The following is a 22,411-nucleotide window of genomic DNA, read 5'->3' as shown; positions in this document are numbered from 1 at the left end:
GCATTTGTAAGTGATCTTGTGTACGTTGGGGAAAAAAAACATATTAAAAGGCCTGCTGTGTTCTACATTCATGAGTTATAGCCTAAGTTATAGAAGTTATGTAAGTTATGCTAAACCTTGTATAAGTTTTAGAAGTCAGTGCCTTTCCTCAACTCAGCTGCCACACAAGTTAACTTGAAAATACAGCTGCTGATACAGGAGCACTTTTTAAACTTACTTAGCACATCACTAGAATGGAATGGGACCTGATCTGAACCAAGTTAAAGCTGTCTGGATCCTGCCAAAATTGTGATCCTGATCCTGCCTGGTTTTGGTATTGATATAAATATTAGTTTGATTAGCATTGATATTCAGTAGTTTGATGATAGCACATAATCAGATTGTATACTCCATGTTCTCAGTGGGAAGAATTAAGAGTATGGAAGGTTCTTATTTAGAGTTTTGTTCCCAGTTTAACACAACCCTTGATTTGAATATCATCTTGGTGTGTGAAATATTTACTGTCTTTGTCCTCTGAGTTTATGAGAGAGATAGTGGCTATAGTAATCCATTTTTTCTGATTTAAGTTGGAGGTTTTCCAACTGACAGTGACCTTTCAAGGTAGGGGAGTTCTGTCAAGCCCAATGCTTCGTGACAGACCATTGCAAAACTGGTTAAAGATGCTTGCAGAAAAAGTGAGCAGGTAAAATGGGGAAGTGATGTTATTATTGCTTTTGTCTGCTGGAGTGTGAAATACTGAATTAAATGCTTTTTCTTTATGATGAATTTTATGGTTATTATGGTTTCTGTTGCTCCAGGTTAACTAACTGAAAAAGGGGATCAGTAAATTTCCTAGGCAGTCAAAGGTGCCAAATACCAACAATGAAAAGGAAGTGCAAATAGTACAAATACAGGGGAGGTGGGTTTGTTATTACTTATTTGAGCTGTGGGAGGAAAGCCTGGAATGCAGAACTCCTGTGATCCCTGTTCAGCCAAGGACAGCCTGACAGAAATTTGCTGAATTGTCAGTTCACTGTGTGGGTGGTTACAACACTGGGAGGATCTTAGGCACATCCCACGACAAACAGGGCCTTGGCAAAGGACTGTGGTCTGGTCTGTCTTCAGGCCAGCAGGGCTGTGCCTGTTTTCCTAGATTAGGGTTGCACAGGATGGCACAGCGAATACAGAGCTGTAAATGGCACACCAGACATGTGATTCATTCCAGACCAGCTGGGATTCATCCCAGACCAGCTGAGGTGCCAGCTCCATGCACTTTGGGCACTTGGAAGAGTGTGCCAGCTGTGCAGCTCTTCCAGGGGATTCCTTCCTGCTCTCTGTGGGGCTGACCATATGCAGCTGAAAATCCTCTGGGCTAAGCACTACTGCTGCCTTTTGCTGAGTGCTCATTCCTTATGTAAGTTAATGACAGGAGCACTCTCCTCTTTGCCAGGAGGGTCTCTAGGCAGGAGGCAGGTGGAACATAGAGGGTCATCTCAGGGTTAGATGCATAGAAAAGTGAATGGCACAGGTCTCCTGCAGCTTGTCTGATTGTGAGACATTGGCCATACAAATCCCTAGTCATGGAACACACTGGAGGGTCCAGAAAGCATGAGGCCTCACAGAGCACCTGGATTAAAAAAAGAAATTCTACCTGATGACATCTGCTGTGCTGCACAAAAATGCAGATATTAGTGCACTCTGGTTTTTTGAAAGTGGATTGCATTTTGTACATACTGTGTTTCATATCTTGATAAGTGTTAGGCTCTCTGCTGGCAGACCTGCAACCCCAGGAACAAACAGACAATTGCAGTTCTTAAATATGCTTCTCCTCAGGAACATTCAGTAAGTGTCTTTCCTGTTGGTTTAAGTTGCCAGTGGCTACCTTAAAGTCTTCACAGGTTGCACCTGTGTTCTCCAACACCATTAAGTGCCGGGCTGTGGAAATCTCTCCTTGTATCACACTGTATTTTTCTCCTTTGAAAGGTAGCCTAGACACTAGTAATTCTGTACCTCATATTGCACATTCTGTGAGGCACAGCTGTTAGTCTTAGAAGAGGTATATTCAGCAGTAGATATAAAAAAGAAAAAGCAAATGTTCTTCCACAAAAATCACGAAAATGGTAAAACATGTCAGACCAAGCTATATAGGTCTAACTTCTGCTATTAAAATGTATTACAGTCTCAAAAGTAAACGTGGACCCTACTTGGCCTTTCACAGGCTGTGAGTCAACACAGACAGGCAACTGGGACAACCACAAACTCACAGCAAGAACATGAAGAGTAAATTTGAGCTAAAAATGTAATATTTTAAATGGCTCAGTGTCACACAAGTGTTTTGAAATATTTTTCTGCTAGTTTTCTTGTTGACCTTCGTTATCTTGTTTGCATAATAGCTGAACTTTCACATGATGCTGAGTTGCCTTGCACATAATCTTCATGTAAATCACTTCAGTGAACCTCAAAACAATGCTTAAAATATCCATCCTGATTGCATTTCACCTCAGTGATTTGCATTTCACCTAAAAATAATTTAGAGCAAGAGAGACACTTGTAGAACTCATGATTTTTTGCTCAGTGGTTGATTCCTCTATTATGATGCTCATTTTAAAATATCTTTCAATAATTTTCAGTCATCATTGTAGAAAGATGATAAAAAGTTTGATGTGAAAATGTTCCACTTCAATACTACTAAATTCTTGTAAGTTAATGAAAAATGGTAAGTGACGGTAATATAAATTCCTGTATTGCCCAGGAAAACTGATTGTTTTGCTGCAATGATTTTGAGTGTCTGTCTGGATGACTTCTCTTTTTTTGCCTTTTCTCTGTTTTTTTCAGGGACCTGCTTCTTGGTTCTGTTACTCCTTGTTGTGTCACTACCAGCCTTGGTAAAAATTCTCTCTTCATCTTTCTTACAAGACCCCTTCATCTGTTAAAGGGCTGCAATAAGTGACCCTGGAGATTTCTCTAGGCTGAGAAATTCCCACTCTCTCAGCCTTTCCTCAAAAGAGAGGTCTTTTAGTCCTGTCGTCATTCCTGTTGCCCTCCTGTGGAGTTGCTGCATGGTCCATGTCTTTCTTGTGCCCCAAGAAAGGAGCAAGATTCCAGAGCTGGACACAGTGTTTCAAGTGAAACCACCACAGCAAAGTAAGGGAATCCCTCTGGATAACATCCTGTCCTTCTGGCATATTTGGACATCCCATGCTGGGAGGATTTGGGCAGCACTGTGGTAGTAAGGTAACCAGGCCCCAGGCAAAGGAATGTGATTATTTATTGTCAGTAAACTGAGATGCTGGCTGGCACATTGCTGGCCAGTGCCAAGCAGAGCACTTCCAAGGACTTCCGAACATTCCTCTGCAGCTGGCACGTTCTTGGAAGCTGTTTGTGTGCAGCCAGGCTGCTTGGAGAATGAGAGAATTTATTAGCGCAGGTGCAAGCACCTCCACTTTGGTTGGCTTGGGTGCCTGGGAATATCCCAGACATGCCCTATTTACTGGTGTAGGTGTGGCACTTCAGTGATGTGTAGGTTGGTGCCAAGAATAGCAGAGAACATGTAGGAACACTTACCTCAGTACCACTGAGGTAAGTGGCCTAAATGCTGGCCCTTACTAGATTTTTGTTAGAATTCTACATTGTGAGAACCAATGGATAATGAGATTACTTCAGTTGTCTGTAAAGTTACATCCTAAATTTGGATGACCACCTATCCAATACAGCTCTGTAAGAGTAGTAATTTCTAAACTGTAGTTTATTTCTACTTTTTCTTCAGATTGAATATATACCTCCAAAACACTTCCATGGAATTTATTGGTAAATGTGCATGGAATAAACTTGAGAACTTTCAGCAAAGTCACATTCTAGTGTTTTCTGTGTGCAAACCCAGTTTTACCAGACAACCCTCCAGGGTGCTGATAGCTTTCATGGAACAGGGTGGATGTAACAGAACCTTGACAGTGACTGCTGGAGTACCTTACTTTATTAAAACTCATTTTTCACTTTTTGTGTAGGTGACAGAATGTCCTGCCTCCTGTAGGGGACAGTCAAACATGATGAAGTTCAGTGCATTGCTGGCTCTGAGAGGCAAGTATTGAAGGATGCATCTTAAACAAGTGGCAGAGAAGAAGAGAAACTGTTTTTCTCAGCGAGGTGCTGGTGAGGGACGTGTGGAGGAACAGTTGGGCTAATGGTGCTGTGCACCAGTCACTGGAAGCACTGCAGCACATTTTGGAGCTGTTTTGGTGGGTTAGTGGAAACCAATGGAAGTACGGATTTCTCAGCATTGTCTGTTTACGCTTCAATGCCTGAGTGGATTTTTCTCTGGTCTTAATTTATCTTTACTCTGATCCTTTGGCCTGTGAAGAGATCCACTGATCCTACAGGAAAAAAAAAAACAAAACAAAGGCATACAAGATGGAATGAACAATCCCCTTTAAATGAGGGTCCCATCTCCATCTAAGTGAGTTGTTGTCACAGACATATTTTAAGAAAAATCCTTTTGTTAGGATCTTTTCTCCTGAGAAGCCGAGAGGCCTCAGAAACAAAATGTAAACAATAATTATCTGCTGCTGTGGAATGCAACAGGCGCATCTTTGATTGGTCTCATGTGGTTGTTTTTAATTAATAGCCAATCACAGTCCAGCTGGCTCAGACTCTGGTCAGTTACAAGAGTTTGTTATCATTCCTTTCTATTCCTTGCTAGCCTTCTGATAAAATATTTTCTTCTATTCTTTTAGTATAATTTTAGTATATAATTTTCTTTTAATATAATGTATATCATAAAATAATAAATCAGCCTTCTGAAACATGGAGTCAAGATTCTTATCTCTTCCCTTGTGGGGGTTGCCTACAAATTCCTACAAGCTGTCATATGCACAGTTGGTCACAAGATGTCAGTGTCAAAGAGCAAGCTGGAGTGAAGGGCCTGGGAAGTTAAGATCTCCCAGTTCCCCATTCTGGGAATACTGCAGGGAACATTTGCTGTGTTGGCTCCTGGCATTGGAAACTGTTGCAGTATTGTTGGGGCTCAAGGCTGTAGTGCAGGTGAGAAATCTTTCCAGCTCTTTGCAGGGTGGTTTTGGTTTGCTTGGTGCATAAGACTCAGCAGAAAGCTGAGAACTTTCTGAGGCAAGGTATGAGCAGGAATCAGATAGGATTAGGAGCAGGAACAGATTCTGGCTGGAGGAGGAGGCTGTTTCCCTTTGCACATCATCTTCTGTGGTAGAGTACTCCACTAGTCAAAGGTAGGTATCTTGCATACAGCTTTCAGGTGGCATGTGAAAGCATGGGCCTTCCAGGCTGTTACCTGTAAAGAGCCCATTTTTTAATCCAGGATGATGATACAAGGGATTTAAGACTGATCTGGCTTGCTATGGTCTGTTCCAGATTGCATCAGTGGAAAAACTTCCTAACAGAAACTGCTGTGTGTAACTGGCACAGCATGGCACAGCTTTTACACCTCAGTCTGCTGCATGGGAGTCAAGAGCAGGAGAGCTTGTGGGGTCATGGGAAGACCACTCTTAAAAGGCTTTTATTAAAACCATTATTTTGGCCCATCCTCCCTGGGATTTCCAAGAGCTTCAGGAAGCAGCTGTTTTCCAGAAAGAAAAACATGTCAGGATAACTCATGGTTTCTACTGTAACATCATTTTCCAGAACTGTAGTTAGGATGTGGTCTCCTTGAGATCCATTTAGATGCTCACTACTTCATTCATGAAAAACCCTTCAAATGGGTTATGAAGGAAGAGTAGAAGTCTCAATTCTCTCTCTTCCACCACTGACTAAAGCTGTGTAACAAAACATGCACTACTACAGATCAAAAATTCCTTCTGTTTATAGAAAATCAGAACTAGACTCTTTGAACTGTGAAATATATTTGTTTTTGAATTAGCATTGCATTTTTTCCAAGATGCTCTTGCATTTTTATGCTCTGAAGGCTCAACCTAGTGTATTTTTCTCCTATTTCTGTTCCGAAACACAGACTTGCATTTGCAGTTTGTTGTGCATTATGTTTAAAGCCATGTCATTCCTCTGTTGCCTCTAGCTTTTTTAGGAGTAAAGCACAAGAGATGCTACTTCTTGGACTTCTGCTTTCAGAAAAAAAAAAAAATCAGGCCATAAGATATCCTGAAATCTTAAATTCTTAAATAATTACATTGGCTAGCTTACATCCATTTTCCTCATATATGTACAGTTTGCCAAAATAAGAGTCACATTATTTCCTTGAAAATTCCCCCCCTGCTATCCAGAGCTGCTGTTCCAGCCCATATGGGCATAGTCAAGCTCACTGCTTTGGGTACCAAGTGTCAAAGCTGTTGAGAAACTGCCAGTGTGAAAGCCTTGCCCAGGCTTCTACAATTTGTCCTGATCCAGATTCAACACCATGCAGCTTAAAGCTGCTGGAGGTACAAGCAAGTCTGAATTTTCCCCTGCAAGTCTGCAGAACTGTGCACTACATTGATGTGACTCTTGCTCAGTGGTTTCCACTTCTCCCTTTTCAGAGCCTCTTACCAGAGCAGCACAGTAACAGATACCCTCTGTAATTCAACAGACTTCAGAGCCACACTTTGGCTGTGTGTGAATCCAGGTGGCAAAGCCATTTTTATGCTTATTTCCATAAGAAAGCCTATTGCTCTCTCACCTCGTTCTGTGAGTGGCAGCTGCTACCAATTTGTGATCAGTATTCTCAGGTGGATTGTGGGTGAGCATGTCTAAAATCAGTCACATGTAGGCTGGGAAGTGTCAGGCATTTACACTTCAAAAAGAAAGTGTCCTGCAGTACATCTTCTCCTTTCTTTTGGTCTTCCAGCTCTCTGAATATTATTGAAAACAGTTCTTTCTTCAAAATCTTGCCTGCCTCTTGTTAGGGAGCCCCAGCCTCACCTCAGCTGGCATCTATGGGAGGAGCCCATTGTTCTGGTGGATGAGGCAGGAATGGAGGCAAAGTCAAACATCTGTGATAGTATTGGCATTGTATTGCCTGCAGTTACATTGCCCTCATGATTGTAAGGCAGCTTTTAACTGGTAATTCATCAAAACTGAGTATTTCTCATGTGCCTGCTTAAAGTCTGAGATGGTCCAGCTTGGGAACAAATTTTATGTTATTCTTTGGCTGTTTGAGCAGGGCCTGTGTAGGAGGGGACCTCTTGTCCTCTTTGCAACACTTCTGGATCTCATTGTAAAGGCAAAAAAGGAGAGCGAAGCAGAGAGCACTGAGGAACAGCGCTGTTTGGGAGAGGAGGGGATTCTTTCCAGACACGAAGGAGCAGTGGGATATCAGTGCGGTTTGCTAACAGGCTCCAGCTGGACCCCGCTCCGGCCGGGGCGCACCAGGGGCGGGCACCGGGACCCCGCCGGGACCCCCGCGCCGCCGCCGCTGTCCACGGTGCTGAAGCTGCGGGGGGAGGAGGTGGACGGGGAGCACCCGGCGGATGGAGAGGTTTTTGTCCTCTTCGTGCTGGCGAGTGATGAGGAATTCCGCACGCTGGCTGATGCTGAGGTGGTGGCCATGGTGGGTCTGTGCGGGCTGCTGGCAAAGCTTTGGTAGTCGGAGTGCCTCGTTGGTTGCTTGTAGCTGGGCTATCGTTCAATGCAGAAAAGCCTGGACAAGGAGCCTAGGGCATAAGGCTGGCGTCACAGACATATTTTCTGAAAAATCCTTTTGCCCAGGGTATTTTCTCCTGAGAAGCTGAGAGGCCTCAGAAACAAAATGTAAATAATAATTATCTGCTGCTGTGGAATGTGCAGGTGCAATCTCATGTGGATTGTTTCTACTTGATGACCAATCACGTGTCCTGCTGTGCTGGGACTCTGGTCAGTCACAAGATTTTATAATCATTCTGTTCCTTTCTTTGTTAGCCTTCTGATGTCTCCTTTCACTTTCTTTAATGTAGTCTAATATATCATTTTCTTTTAATATAATGAATATATATCATAAAATAATAAATCAGCCTTGTGAAACAGGGAGTCAAGATTCTTGTCTCTTCCCTCATCCTGGGACCCCTGCGAACACCACCTCAGTCCGGCTTTGACAATGTAAAGAATTTGGACTGAAGTGTATCCAAGGCTGCAACCTGTGTCCTAGAAGCAAGTCCAAGTAATGGCACTGTTAGGGATCTCCCATATTACAATTTTTTATTTCCTGCAGCAATGAAATTATCACATTCCCTGCTCACTCACCCCACCACACACACACCCCCACCTATGCTCCTTGACCCCCACCACCACCCCCCCAAAAAAGAATAAAAAGTAGTAGCCTCTGCTTGTTTGAGAATAGTGCTTTTTTACGATAAAAGTCAGTCTCTTTGTGCCCTGTTTCAAATCTTTTCCATGGTGCTAACTGGAGACATTACAGTAGAAACATTACTTGGAATCCACAAGGAACTTAAGGAGGCTATAAGCTTTGTAAGATAAACATGAATGATCTGTGTGTGTGTTTTGCAAGGTGGAAAAGATGTGAGAGCAGGAATGCTTTGTGTTTAAAAACCTCAGCTCTTCAGGCTGCTTTTAATGTGTATCCTTAACCACGTGTAGTCACTGGAAAGCAGGAGCATACACAGTTCATGGCCATGTTTAAGATACTGATCCTTCCTGCTGGCCAAGGCACAGAGTGGATGGCTGGGAATGACCCCAGCCCCCCTGCTGCTGGGCTGAGCATCGATGTACTCACCAGCCCAGTGCAGGTATGAGGTACTGCCCACCTTCGCTCAGAGTGGGTCAGTCCTTGATCTTACCAGGTATCCACCTTCTGATCCACTGCATTTCTCGGAGGAATTTGGTTATTTTTTGGTTGTCATTGGTCAGGAATATGTACATGACTGTTTCTGACTCCACAGCTTCTTTCTTTGGGTTTTGTTGGGGCTTTTTCATTTGCTTATCTTGCTTGTTTTAGTTTGCTCCATTGACAGGAATTTTTTCTGACTAAACTTAATCCAAGGGCCCAGCCAAGCCTCTGGTCAGATTCAACTAAACCTTTAAAGAAATGGCTATGAGCTCCAGTTCCACTCTTTGAGGGCTTGATCTCTTTTGATCATTGATGCCATTGCTTTGTTGATAATTAGGTCCAGCATCAAGCTGAGTCTCCACTTACATCTCTGGCTAGAGGGCTGCAGCAGGGTTTGGAGTCTTAATGGCAGCTCTCAAACCAAAGTCAGGTATCACAGAATATGCAAACACCAGTCTATTTAATACCCCGACTAACTGGACCTCTAATATCATCACAGCCTACCTTCCAGAACATTTTTAGCCTCTTTAGAATTTCATTAGCATCTGGTTTGGGGCAGTGATGGAGGTATAATACAGAGCTTGATAGAGAACACAGAGTTCAGTGAACTTTGGTCTTGCATGGTAGGGCTGTATTTTTGTTTTTAATATTCCAAGTCAGGATGTCAGCTGATTTAGAGCACCTGAGGCTGTTTTGAAAATATAAGAATTCAAGAGCCTAGTTTTGTTCATTGACAGGTTTTACAGAAGCATACAGGTGCCTGAAGTCTAAATTCATTGCTGCTCCTGTAAAATTTAATTTTGTTAGGAACTGAAACAACAAGAGCACATCTGCTTGTTACAGGTGCTTGTTTTTTCACAACTTCCATGTATGTTGGAGATTGGCAGATTGGGTTGGTATTTAGTGTAATTTGATGCAGTCTTTGATAAAAAACAGGCTTCTGAAAATATGCAAAGTCTTCTATGCACGGAAAAGTAAAGGGACTTTACTGGGGATCAAAGGATCACCAGGTGGTTTGCAGATGGCATGCGGGGTTTGCTCTACATGGCACTGAACTGCAGACACAGGAACTGTCCAATAATCTTTTTTGGTGCTCTCTGGCAGTTCTGAGTGAATCTATAGGGATTGTTTGGGAAAGCAGAATGTAAATGACAGAACTGAAATATAATCAAGACCCAAGTGTTTGAAATGTTGTAGCTAAAAGTTGTTATTATTTCACATGTCAGTCTTGAAAAGCTAAGAAACCTGGAAGACCAGGTCCTCTTTCCTGTGTAAAACAAACAAATAAAGAATACAACAAAACCCTCTCCTCACCAAAACAAATCAAACCAAAAAACCCAAACAAACAAACAAAAAAACCCAAAACAATGACATTAAAAAAGAAAACATTTAAAACCAAAATGTATGAAGTTTAACAAAGACAAGTGCCAGATTCTGTATCTGGCATGGGACAACCCTGGGTGTATGAACAAACTGGGGAATGAGAGGCTGGAAAGAAGTGCTGTGGAAAGGGACCTGGGGCTCCTGGTGGATGGCAAGTTGAATGTGAGGGCACAGCATCACCAGCTGGGCAAGAGAGGGCATTGTCCCACTCTGCTCTGCTCTGAGGCAGCCTCACCTCGAGTCCTGGAGGCAGTTTTAGGCACCACAATATTAAAAAATATTAAGCAATTAGAGAGCATTTACCATTGCATAAAGTAGGGGATGAGAGATATCACTAAGCATGTGCTGTCTGAGGTGCTCAAAGTCCTTTGCAAGTGATTCTTAAAGCAGTTTGGAAGTGGTTCTTCACTACATAAAATAATGATTATAATAAGAACTACTATGCCAACTTTCTTTCCCGAATTCAGGGAGAGGCCAGAGCAGGAGTCCTTAGTGCACTATTTCCTGATCCTTGTTTTTACAAAACTGAGCTCACTTCCTATTCAAATAGACTTTTTCCATTCACACTTCACAGCTGTAGAGTAAGACACATGACTTGAAATCACAGCCACCTTCAAAATAGTACAGTTATTCCAAAGAGCACAATAATTCATAATGGTACAATTCATCAAGAACATCCACTGTGGAATATCCACTCAAAGGGCTTCCACAGCACTGGGATTCTGGACCCTGCTCTTTTAGTCCACTGAATTTTCAGGATAAAGGGCAAGTGACTCCACAGTTTTTATCCCTGTATACCACAGGTAGGTTTGAAAGATTCCTCCCTCTTTGAACTTCAATGTCTGTAAAGTAGCAATCACCAAAGGGAGGATTCCATTTCCCTTCAGGGAAGCTGCTCCTGCTTCCTGCAGGGCCATTGCTTGCCATGAAAACACCCATGACTCTCCAGCCAGTCTGTGCATGAAGCAGATAACCAAAATGTCTGCAAGTCATCTTACAAGGTAGCATGGGATCTTGGTAATGATCTGTGAGGCTGCAGCTTTTTACTATTCTAAATCCTCCTTCTTTGGGCTTGACATCTGCAGGGCATTCCAGGGGCAGTGGGCCAGGCTGCTACAGAGCTCCAACAGAACAAACGTGGAGCAGAATCCAGCAGTCGTAGATGCTCTCAAATGTTAAGATTCCAAAGAATGAGTTAGCAATCAGAAATGTAGGAGCTTTTGGTCAGGGAGTTCATCTTGCTGCAAAAAAGGGAGCTCAGGCTCCACTGTCAGTCAGAGCAAAGTTCAACATCAAAGTGGACAAGAAGTAACCTGAAACCATTCCATCTTGTGGAATACTCCTGAAATGAATTCTGTTTCTCCTTCTGGCCCCTAAATGTCACTGAAATGGTGACTTTTCTTTGTTGCTTGTTTTCAGAACTAACAGAGATGGGAGAAGCATTCCTATTCACAGCTGGAAGCATTAGTGACCAAAGGTTATGTTTACTTTTGTTCCTTCATGTCCTTGTTTCTTCTCAGTGTTCAGATTGGCAAACAGGGCATACTTGTCTGGAGTGTTGCATTCTTGGGTCCTTTCAGAAATGGTAGCTCTCCAGAAGATTGCATATATTTGCAGACTAAGAATGGCTGCTACTGTGACGTCAGCAGAAAGTTGCTGCTGCTGCTGATGCTGTGCTGCTGACAACAGAATGTTTCTGTGGTGCATGGAAAGCCTGAGTGCCCAAAGCACCCTTTTGATGCAAGAGGGTTCTTCTGATCCTCTTGGAGGAGATTGCCAGCTGATAGGCTGCCCCTTGGCCTAGGGGGTCCCATATTTTCTCTTTTCAGTGCACAGTGTGCAAAACTGCTGCCCAGCATCACTAAAAATGTTCAAGCAAATCTTTGCTGCAGTTAGAAATTTTTTTCCACTGGCCTATTCTTTCTATTTTTGCCCAGACAAAATCTGGCTGGTGACTCACCTAGCAAGTAAGTAGAGTTTTTTTTCCTAGGTACATCTGATCTGGCTTTTGTATCAGTGTGTTGTTCATGCTATCCCTTAGTAACTGAGTTGATTTTGAAATGAAAAGGCCATTAAGATACTAGGACTTTGGTAAAGCTTGTGTCAACAGCTTCAGCCAAAAAGAGGGTGTCTGTAGCTCTCTCATGGGGTGTGGGCAGCTTTTGTAATTGAACCTGCAGGGGTTCTTTTCCCTGCATTGGATTGGCCTGTGGCAGTAGGATCTGTGATTTCCTCAGCTGCTGGTTCAACAAAGACAACTTCCAAACTTCTTCAGACTGGCAGAGCTTCTGAGAAGTCTGCCTAGAGACTCTGCAGTTATTCCAGAACTGAAGGAAAGCAATTTATTTTCTAAATTCTGTTATTAAAAGATTTGATGGTCTGACTTTACAATGGCTGGAGAAACAGAACAGCCTAGTATATTGTTTTCTTGCTTGCTATGTAAAAGAATCGCTGCTACTGGAGGGACATCCTGGAAGAAAAATGCTCTTTATTTGGGTTGACTCATTCTGTGGGATTCCCCACAACAGGCAGTTATCTAACAACATCTGGTTTATGTTCCCTTGCCCATTACAGGTGCAATTGCACATGGACACAGAAAAGCCCATGCTCCAGAGAGTGGCAAAGCAACCTCTGATGTTCCAAGAATTTCAGAATCATGGAGCAAGCCACGAACTTTGCCTGCTGCAACAGGAGCCAGCCTTGTAGCCTGAAATAAAGTTTTAGTGTATTTGCATCAGCAAAAAAGGGGTACCTGGCTGTTTTGCAATTTTCTTTTGAAGAGCTATTGAGTAGATGAAAGTCTAGTTTTGCAGACAGGAGGTTGCTTGCTGTTTGTTTTTAGCCGTGGTGGAATATATGGTTGACAACAATATGCAGTGCTGTATAATTAGCTCACTCTAATTTAGTTTTAGCAACTCAGAATCCCATTTCTATCCAAGTTCAAGATTTCTCCTTAGTATAGCTGGATATATTGGTACATATTAATAAGATTGTAAATAATTTGTAACGCTCTGTCACTCACACTGCTGTCTGTCCATGGGGAACAACACCAGAATCAGAAGCTGCTTGAGCTCCCTCTGTTTCTAAAGAAGATGATGATAAGGAAGAAGATAACCAAGCTCCACCTGTTTTTGGACCAGAACCTGAGAGTCCTGCATCAGTAGGGGCCAGCTTTGGTCAGCATTGTGTTTGGTGTAGTTCAGAGCTGTCTGTTTCTGATCAGGCAGCACTGGTCATTCATGGCTGAAAATTCTGAGGGCTGGAGTCCTACTGTGATAAAGTGCTTCCCCCACTCCCAGCCACTGGCACCTAGAAAATCAGCTCTGAACTTTCAAGTTTAGTCATCATTTTCCTGGCATTCTGATAGGAACTATGAGTTTATCTTAGCATTGGATGAGAGGCAGTGTTGTGTCTTTAAATGCTACTGGTGCAAAAGTGAAAATGCTACTTTGAATCTGTGCTGGCTCCCTGTCATCAGCAGAGCCAGCTGTCCAAAGGCACAGCTCACAGAAACTGTCCTGTGGAGGTTCCTGCCCCTTTCCATGGACCATCTAAGTAGCTAAATTACAGCTTAGACTGCACCTGTGCATTTTACCATGACCAAAATTTGATGAGGAGACTCCTGTGTAGTCCTGCCATGTCAAGAGAAGGTTGGCCTCTGAAGGGCTGGAACACAGTTCCTCTAATGAGCACTTCCTAAAGCCTGAAATACTGATGAGAAGTATCTCTGCCAGCCACCTTTCTGACACAAACTGATTTCTTACCACAGATCCATGCATCCTCTGGAATAGTAGCTGACACTTTACCAGTATCCTCTGAAACAGGCATTCCCACACCTGAGAACTCCAGCACCAGCAGCTTGTACAGGAACATCTGCCAGGAGCAAAAGGGGATAGAGGAGGAGAGTCTAGGGACACTAAGTAGGTCTTCTGCTGTTCTGGTCTGAGAGAGCCATGCTAATGTTCATAGACAGCAAATACTTGCCTTGGTAGCTGTTTTTTCCCTCTATCTGTCTCCTCTGAATGTTTCTCCCTTTTCCTGGTTTTCTGTCAGGGTAACTCTTCAAAGGACTGTAGAAAACCAGCCATTGTGCAGGCCTTCTCTGCTATGGAGCTGCCTGTCTTGTTGTTGTTGTTGTTGCCCAAATGACTACAGCTCACAGCCCCAGAGATGAATTTCTGACCTGTTGGATGGTGGTATCTCCATTTTGAAGTGATCTTTTATTTTGTTCCTTTCGGGGAGCATTGTGAGTGTGGGAGACCCTGTGACAAAATATGTTGCTGGAAAAAATTGCCAAAGGGTAAGTGTAATCACAGTTCCTTCTGCAGAACCACAGGCCAGGTATTTTGCTGGTGTAAGATCAGGTGTGAAGTCAGACAAGCTCCAAATGTGTTCCGAAGGGGGTTTAGAGCCTTCTGTCTCTCAGAACTGACCAGAATTTATAACTCTGATCAGAAGGTGTCATCAAAGAACTTCATTGCCTTCAGCAAGCAGCAGGACTTGGAAGATCTCCTGTCCCTCTAGTTCCTAGCACCTCTTTACCTACTTTCTTAGGAGAAATCTTTTTTTTAATCAAAATAATAGAGCCCTAGATAGATTCAAATAAGAGATCTGAGAACAGAGCAATAAGAGTTCCTGAGGACTCAACAAGGCAACATGGAAAAAGAAAGAAAGATATTACTTTCCAGTTTTTGTAGATGTGCTCTAGGCCCTGCATAGGTTTGGAACTAAAATAAATCCAGTGTGCACATCTGAGATTTGTACTAGACATTCACATTGCACCTAAATTTTCTTTTGGACACCCTGCATGGCAGAGGGCTGGTGGGCTGCTGTGCTCTTGGCTGAAGGGTAGGTGATGCCAGGTGTTTTATAAACACTCCAGGCAGCAGACATCTCCTGTCTGGGCTGGCTTTCACTTGTAGGAACTCAGTGGCTTTTCCTTTCTTTGCTGCTGTTTTGTTTCTGGGGTTTCAGAATGGTCTATACAGCGACTGCTACTGCCACAGGAGGAGAGGTAAATGTCAGTAATTGCAGATGTTGCAGCTCTTGAGTGCCTTTCCCTGTGATGTGAGCTGTGGTTGGAGCTTTGGATTTCCAGGAGAAAAATCTTCCTTGTAAAGGCTGTTCCTACAAATCACAGACTAGCATCATCCTGCCCAATCCATTTTGGACAGCTCTTAGGGACTACAGCTTAAGATTTCTGAAAGCTCCTATCCGACAGGAAATATATCTGATTCTTCCTGGTAGCTTCTAATCCCCTTGGAGTACCATGCTTTGTAACTGTGCTTAGATACAAGTCTACAAGGGACTCAGGGCATATCCATAAAATGCCATGGAGTGGATAATTTCTTTTTAAAGCCAGGAAACAGCTGCAAATCTAAACTGCTCATGAATGTTCTTCAGACTTGCAAACTCAAAATTCAATAAATTATGAAGTGGTAGGATTCTGTTTTTTGGGGAATAACCTTAGTGATCCTTTTAGGATGGCATTTTATCCATAATGTCTGTCTGTGTTTGCTTTGTTTTGCCATAAAGAAGAGCAACAGTTGCATTTGAAAAAATGAGCTAACTCCATAGAATTCCTAAAGGATTCCCAGATATTTTGTGATATTTTCACAGGAACAAAACTGCTTTGTGCTTGCAAACCATGTGTGAATGGTAATAGTGGTGATTGACCAAGGCCATTGGAAAAGAATTTAGGCACAGGGTGTTGTTAGAGCTCTAAGGTTGATAGCCTAAGAGACCATTTTTACCAAGATGACAAGGCAAAATGTCTATGGCCATGTGTCCTAACCAGCACCTGAGCTGGCAGAGACATGGGCTGCTGTCATGTCAGTGACTAAGCTCTGATGTGTGTGGTGGTGTGTTGTAATGTCCTGTTTTAGACTTCCGGGTCCCTTCCCAGGTGTGCCTATACCTCTCTCCCTTCCCCCTCTCCCCCTTGCTGAGTGAGTCCTGTCAATCAGGCTTAACATTCCAGGAAGGTCGTTGTGTGGTTGGTCAAGTTCAAAAGATGCCCCTATGCCCAGAGGTCATTGGCCTGTCTAGGTGTCATCCTCCCCTGAGACCCTGCCCCTTCCCTCCCCCTCCCCCGGGAGCTTAAAAAGGTAATGAGACCATGTGCTCGGGATTCTGTTGGACATGTTACTACGATTCAGACCCCTGTGACCATGAAATAAAGCTCTGGATATTAACCCTCTGGCAGAATCCATCTCCTTTTCCTCCTCACCATCGCCTGAAGCCTTCCCTCCTGAGGTAAATGGAGTTCCTACCAAGCCTGGACTTGTTTCAGTGCCCAGTTGCAATCTCCAGCAAGCTAAAGGTATCTCTGGGGTGATACACCACAGTTGCTGCCTTTGGCCTAGCAGCAAGGGTCAGACTGGCCCAGGCACAATCTACCTGGTAATATTGGGATTCTTATTCCAAGAGATGTGTAATCACACAGCAGCTGGGCATAGCTGGGCTCTGTTACTCCAGAAATGCTCACTCCAGGATCATTCTGACAGACTTCTCAGGTTAATTGTTTTCAATGTCATTTTAGGTGGCTGTGAAGCAAGTGAGTCTCCAAAAATAGCCCTAAAAGGAACTAATTGTCAATGAACTCCTAGTTATAAGGGACAATAAGCACACTAATATTGTTAGCTATTTAGACAGGTAAGTAGTTCTGGTATTATTGCATGAATGTTCGTTTATGTTCTGCAAGACAAAGGTTAAAAAAACCTCTTCAGATACTGCTGGAGAATTGTGCTTTTTACTTTCGTCTATCTATTTTGTCTGTGTATTCGCATACAATATGTGGGAGGAGAGTGAATTTTGTTTGCACTAATCTTTTCTGTCATGCATCATTGGAACCCTCCTTTGAAAAACCTATCTGATTAAACAAAAGTCCCTAAATTCACTGTCTCCATGTGGTTTTGTTGGTTTGGGGTTGGTTCATGTTTTTCTTTTTTTAAGTTGAACATATTTTCTGTGTTTTATGATAAGTGCTGATAACTCATCATAGAAATTATTTCCTTGTATTTTTCACTTTCTTGCCCTCTAAGACATCTCAGTTTTCATTGATGGGCCTTTCTCAATAGACTGCACAGATTCCAAGTAGTGTATAACTTAGGAGAAATACCTCTACCTTTTATTCTGTGTTCATTTACAAGTGCCCTGGAAATAGGAATAAACTGTGGTAGTTTTCATAACTGTAGTGTTTTTCATAAGGTAATTTAGCTATGCACATTCATGTCCATGCCATTGTTTCCTTCTTTCAGCTACCTTGTTGGGAATAAACTCTGGATAGTTATGGAATACATGGATGGAGGACCTTTAAGCAGTGTCATTAAAGAAGTCCATATGGCTGAAGGAGAGATGGCAACCATCTGCTGAGAGGTAAGGGATGCCACTGGTACTTCTGATTGTTTGGGCAGGCTGTACTTCTCCACAGATGTTAAGAACAGGAGTGATCTCATATTCAAAGCTTTGTTACTGTGTTGCTTTGATAATATGGAGAAACAGGAGTGTCTTAGGTGAAGGACCTGCCAGCACAGCTGTTGTGGTACTCTCTTTTTAAAAAAAAATTAATTAATTTTCTCAACTTTGCCTCTTTGAGCATTTGCCTCGGGCCTGTCTGTATTACATTCCTTGCCTGTAAAAGCAAATATGCTGGTGTCAGAATTTTAAACTAACAGCAAAGCCTTTTTTGTCACCTGGATAAAGAGAGCCCATGCCCTGCAGCAGCAGTCATTCTGTCTGTGTTTGCAGGGGACAGTCTGTAACAACAATTGCCATTTCTCTTTCAAGAGGCAATATGTCTTCACCTAGAAAGATACTGCTCTACTTTAATTAATCTTTATCCTCCTGTTTTTTATCTGCCAGTGCCTGCAAGCACTAAGTTCCCTTTACTACAACCTCGTGATTCATAGAGATGTAAAAAGTGAAAACATTCTTCTTGGAATGGATGGATCTGTCAAACAGGGTAGGTATTCTTGGTCAGGCACAGCATTCCTGGGCTGTGGGTTGTGGGGCTGCTTAAGACTGACCACCAGTTCTCCAAGAGCAGTGCCTGTGGGAGTGCATGGACCACTGCTGCAAGCCCAGAGTGCTGCTGCCCTGTGCAGAGAGGGCTTGAGAGAAACAAGGTGTCAGGAATGGCTTTGGTTTGTGTGTGACCCTTCCAGAGGGTGACACTTACAGTCTTAAACTTCAAGTGAATAAAAGCCCCTGAGTGAAACATGGAAGTTTCTATAAGTGATTCCAAATGTCCTCCGTGACAGCCTTGAGGAATCGGAGCATAGCCACTTTTCCAGCTAGATTCAACTCCACATTCTCAGACCCGGAGTGGGAAATTCTTTTACTTGGTTACTTAATTCAAGCTGGCTTTATCAACACTGGGTTTCCTCCTCAGCTGATTTTGGCCTCTGTGCTCAGATGACTTCTGAGCAGAGCAAGCAGAGTTCAATGCTTGGGAAAGCTCAGTGCATGGCACCAGAATACGTGAATAAGGACACATATGGGACCAAAGCAGATATTTGGTTCCTTGGTATTGTGGTGATAGAAATGCTGCAAGGAGAACCACCTTACTCAAAGGAAATTCCTCTCAAGGTAGGGTGCAAATACTAGCAGATGCCACTGTCTCTCTAATCTGCCCCATGCTCTGTCTTCCCACGAGACAAAATCCCACTCACATCAGCTTGGACTAGTTCAACCAAGGCCCATCCACCAAAAGCTGTCCTTGGAGCACATCAGCATCTGGTGTAGCTTTGGCTACATCAATGCAGCCAAACCTCATAAGAGGAGTGACATGCTCCCACTGAAAAATGTCCCATTTTGGCCTTCAGTGATGCTTCAAATTTCTCATTCACTTTTTGAATTCTTCTTGAGCTGTGTCTCAGAATGAGAAGAAATGTTCAGTGACAAGTTTCTCGAACTGGGGAATTTGTATGAAAAGCATTTCAGCTCTGTCTGCAGGCACAGAACCCTTTTCAGTCTTGTACCAGTGCCAATTACTTACCTGAGCCTTTCAGGAAGTGCCTCTGATTCTAGCAATACTTCAATTATTCATTACCAAATAGTTTTCTAAAAGCATGTTTTAGCACAGGGATTAGCTTCATTAATGCATTCACCTGAGTATCAAAATTAGCAGAGAGTTACCACAGGGATAGTACGTAGAGAGTTACCATATTTTTTTTTCTGATTAGACCATTAAAAGTTTTTCTTTGACCACGGAAGTGAAACTCATTGAGAATTTGGAGCCAGATGAAAGACAGAGCTGTAGGTATCTCCTGTCTGCCTGAGCAGCCATTTCCATCATAAAATATTTGTGGATATAACTGAATGTGTCTGTGTTGAACAGAGCTTCCAAATTTTTCTGTTCCTTTAAGCAAGGAATAAGTTGATGGATTTCCTTTTTGACATCTGGTTACCATTTTTATCGGGAAGAGAGCAAAAAATTTAACAACCTTTTTTTTTTTTTTAAATGGAAGCTGTGCTTTAAAGACCAGTGAGAACTGCAGAGATGAATTGTATGTAACAATGCTTGGAAATAATGTGGTTAGACCAAATTAACTCTTTGAAAGAGCCTGCAAAGCCTGTAAAGTCAATCTTCAGGGCAGAAAAATGTGCTTTTGGCTGACATAGCTCCTACTAACTTGGTCAGCCCATGAAATCATCTGTCAAGGCAAGATCATTTGCATGTTGGGATAGCTGTGGCTGCTATTTTGTGGGTCTTTTTGTTGGTGCAGAAAAATCATCTCTAACCCTCTTCTGGGGAAGAAACTGCCACTGGAGGCCAGAGCTTGAAAAATGGGGTCTGTGTGAGCAGTTAGGGATATGAAGGAAAGAGGTGGTGCCACATGCTTCCTTTTTCTCTAGGCCATGGATCTCAGAGCTAAGAGAGGGATGCTGAAGCTGGAGAATGCTGAGCAGCTGTCTGCTGTGTTCCAGGGCTTTCTGACCTGCTGCTTGCAGACTGATGAGGACACTCCATGGTCTGATGAGCAGCTCCTGCAGGTAGAAGGCGAGGCAGCTGCCCAATGTACCAAGGGAAACATTGGTTTTCCCATCAGATAAAATCAAAGGCATCAGATGAACTTCCCCTTGTATTAATGCCCAGTCTGGGTGGTTTTCAAGAGAAAACTGAGTAGGATCATAGAATGGTTTGGGTTGGAAGAGACATTTAAAGGTCGTGTAGTCCAACTTCCCCACTATGAGTGGGGATATCTGGAAGTAGATTAGGTTGCTCAGAGCCCTGTCTGACCTGACCTTGAATGTTTCCAGGGATGGAGAACCTAGGACCTCTCTGGATAACCTGTTTCACTGTTTCCCCACACTTCTCTTGAACAGTTTCTTCCTCTGACTTAATCTGAATGGACCCTCTTTTGGTTTGAAAGCATTTCCCCTTTTTCATAGGCCCTGATAAAAAACCCATCCCCATCTTTCCTCATCTTTCTTAGAACCCCCTTGAAGACAGTATGACCTCCCCAGGGCCTTCTCCAGGCTGAACATCCCCAAGTACTGGAGCCTTTCCTCATAGGAGAAGTGTTCCATCCTTTGATCTCTTCTGTGGCTCTGTTCTGTGTTTTGGTAGCATGTTGAGTTTTCCCTGGAGGCAAAAGAACTGCAGTAGGATGATCCCAGCTATGGAGGCCTGAAATGGTGCTGGTGGTGAAGGAATCCAATGAAGCCATCCCAGCCAAGCAGTTCAAGACTTGGCTGTGGGAAGGAAGGGGTTGCTGGGGGGCTCCCTTTGAACATCAGAAGGGCCTCAGCTTGTCCCTCTTAGAGGTTTCTGACACCAAAAGAGGCATAACTGAGCAGGACTTGTCACAGCCCTTTTTGCTGCCTGGCACAGTTGATGAGTAGATGAGAACTGCGGCAGGGTTGCTGCCAGGTTTTGTGACAGACTGGGAGCTGCAGAAGGTGCCACTTGGCTGTGGTGCCAGCCAGCATAGGAGGTGCCAGGGGATGCAAAGGTGGATGCTGTTCTCCCTGCAAGTCACAGTTAAGTCTATCAGTGCTCCAACACTTATCTCCCTGCTCTTGGTGCTGAAAACCTCAGTGGTCTTCAGATGAACACATGGGCCCAGATCCTACTGGGATAAACATTTCTTAGTTGTCCTCTAGTTTCTTGAAGGACAGCTTGTGCTCGTCACCTCTTTTGACAACTAAAATAGCTCATGCCTACAAGAAAGGGGATCCCTAAGTCAATATTTTGTGTTTCGTGAAAGCAGAAAAATCCTGGACTGCAAGCAGCATTCCCAGAGTCTTGGCAGGGGAAATATTGCATCAAACTAGAGACAGCTTGATAAATGGATTAATAGAATTATGGGCCAAGCATTCCAGGTACTGGACATGTGTTAGCAAGGTGCTTGAAGATGGAGGTGCAGATTGTCCCTTCAGATCTATTTCTGCATCCTTCTGATATCTCGAGGAATAGTACTTGAGGCCATGAGAAAATGATTTTGGAAAGTTGTGGTTCATTTGTTTTCATTTCCTTTGGGCAGCATCCATTTTTACTCTCAGCAAAGCCTCTCTCCAGCTCATCCTTCTGATCACTGTGGCAAGGCAGATGAGGGAGGACAGGAGATGTGACAGTGATGGAACTGCTTTGTCCAGTGCCAGCAATGGGTGGCTCTCAGAATAAAAACTGTTTAAAACCTCAATTCAGTTGGAAGACACCCTTCCTTCTCACCCTGTGATAAAGTTGCACATTCACTTTTTAATTGTCACTTGTTTCTTAAAGATGCAAGGTCCCATTGCATCTTTAAGAAACAAGTAACAATTGCATGGGGAGGGGAGTTGGTATGGCTTGAGATTGGAGAAGGGTCTCTTTCTTTCCTAAACCCGCTGCTAATGGAGTCACTAAGACTGCACTGCTTATGGAATACAGCCCACTGGATGGGTTTTTCCCAGTCATGGTCCTCTTAGATAAGTAAGACAGCACATTTGCATTTCCAGCCATATACAGATGAAGAGTGTGGCAGATAAAATATCATGTGGAGATGCTGTAGCTCTGGAGGGTTTCAGCTCTCAGCCACTGGATTTGTACAACTAATATCAATGTCTTTGCCTGGATAAGAGATGAAAAAGCAGCAAGATCCATCAGTGCACTCTGAAAGAGCCCCCATCTGATGCAAAGCTGTCAATGGAAACATGAGAAAGCTGTCAACAGAAATGTGAGGTGGGAGTGGGCCCAGCCACTGCCAGCTCTGAGCCCCAGCAGAGCACAGAGCAGCCTCAGCACTGGCAGCCTGGAAGAAGGAGTTTGTAGCAGCAAGCAGCAGCAGAGCAGCTCTGAATGCTCTGTTATCAGTTATCCTGTATCAGAACCAAACTGGCCATGGGCTG

At 43.3% G+C, this 22,411-nt stretch overlaps 1 pseudogene; it reads left to right on the top strand.

Annotated features, from left to right (window-relative positions):
- Nucleotides 1–7,045: 7,045 nt before the first annotated feature.
- Nucleotides 7,046–21,615, top strand: LOC135442910 (serine/threonine-protein kinase PAK 3-like; annotated as a pseudogene).
- The last annotated feature ends 796 nt before the right edge of the window (nt 21,616–22,411 follow it).

This window comes from Zonotrichia leucophrys, chromosome 2 (genome assembly GCF_028769735.1).
Source record: "Zonotrichia leucophrys gambelii isolate GWCS_2022_RI chromosome 2, RI_Zleu_2.0, whole genome shotgun sequence".
Classification (NCBI taxonomy): Eukaryota; Metazoa; Chordata; class Aves; order Passeriformes; family Passerellidae; genus Zonotrichia; species Zonotrichia leucophrys.
The sequence above is the reverse complement of the archived record's forward strand: the minus strand, read 5'-3'. Positions and strand labels throughout refer to the sequence as shown.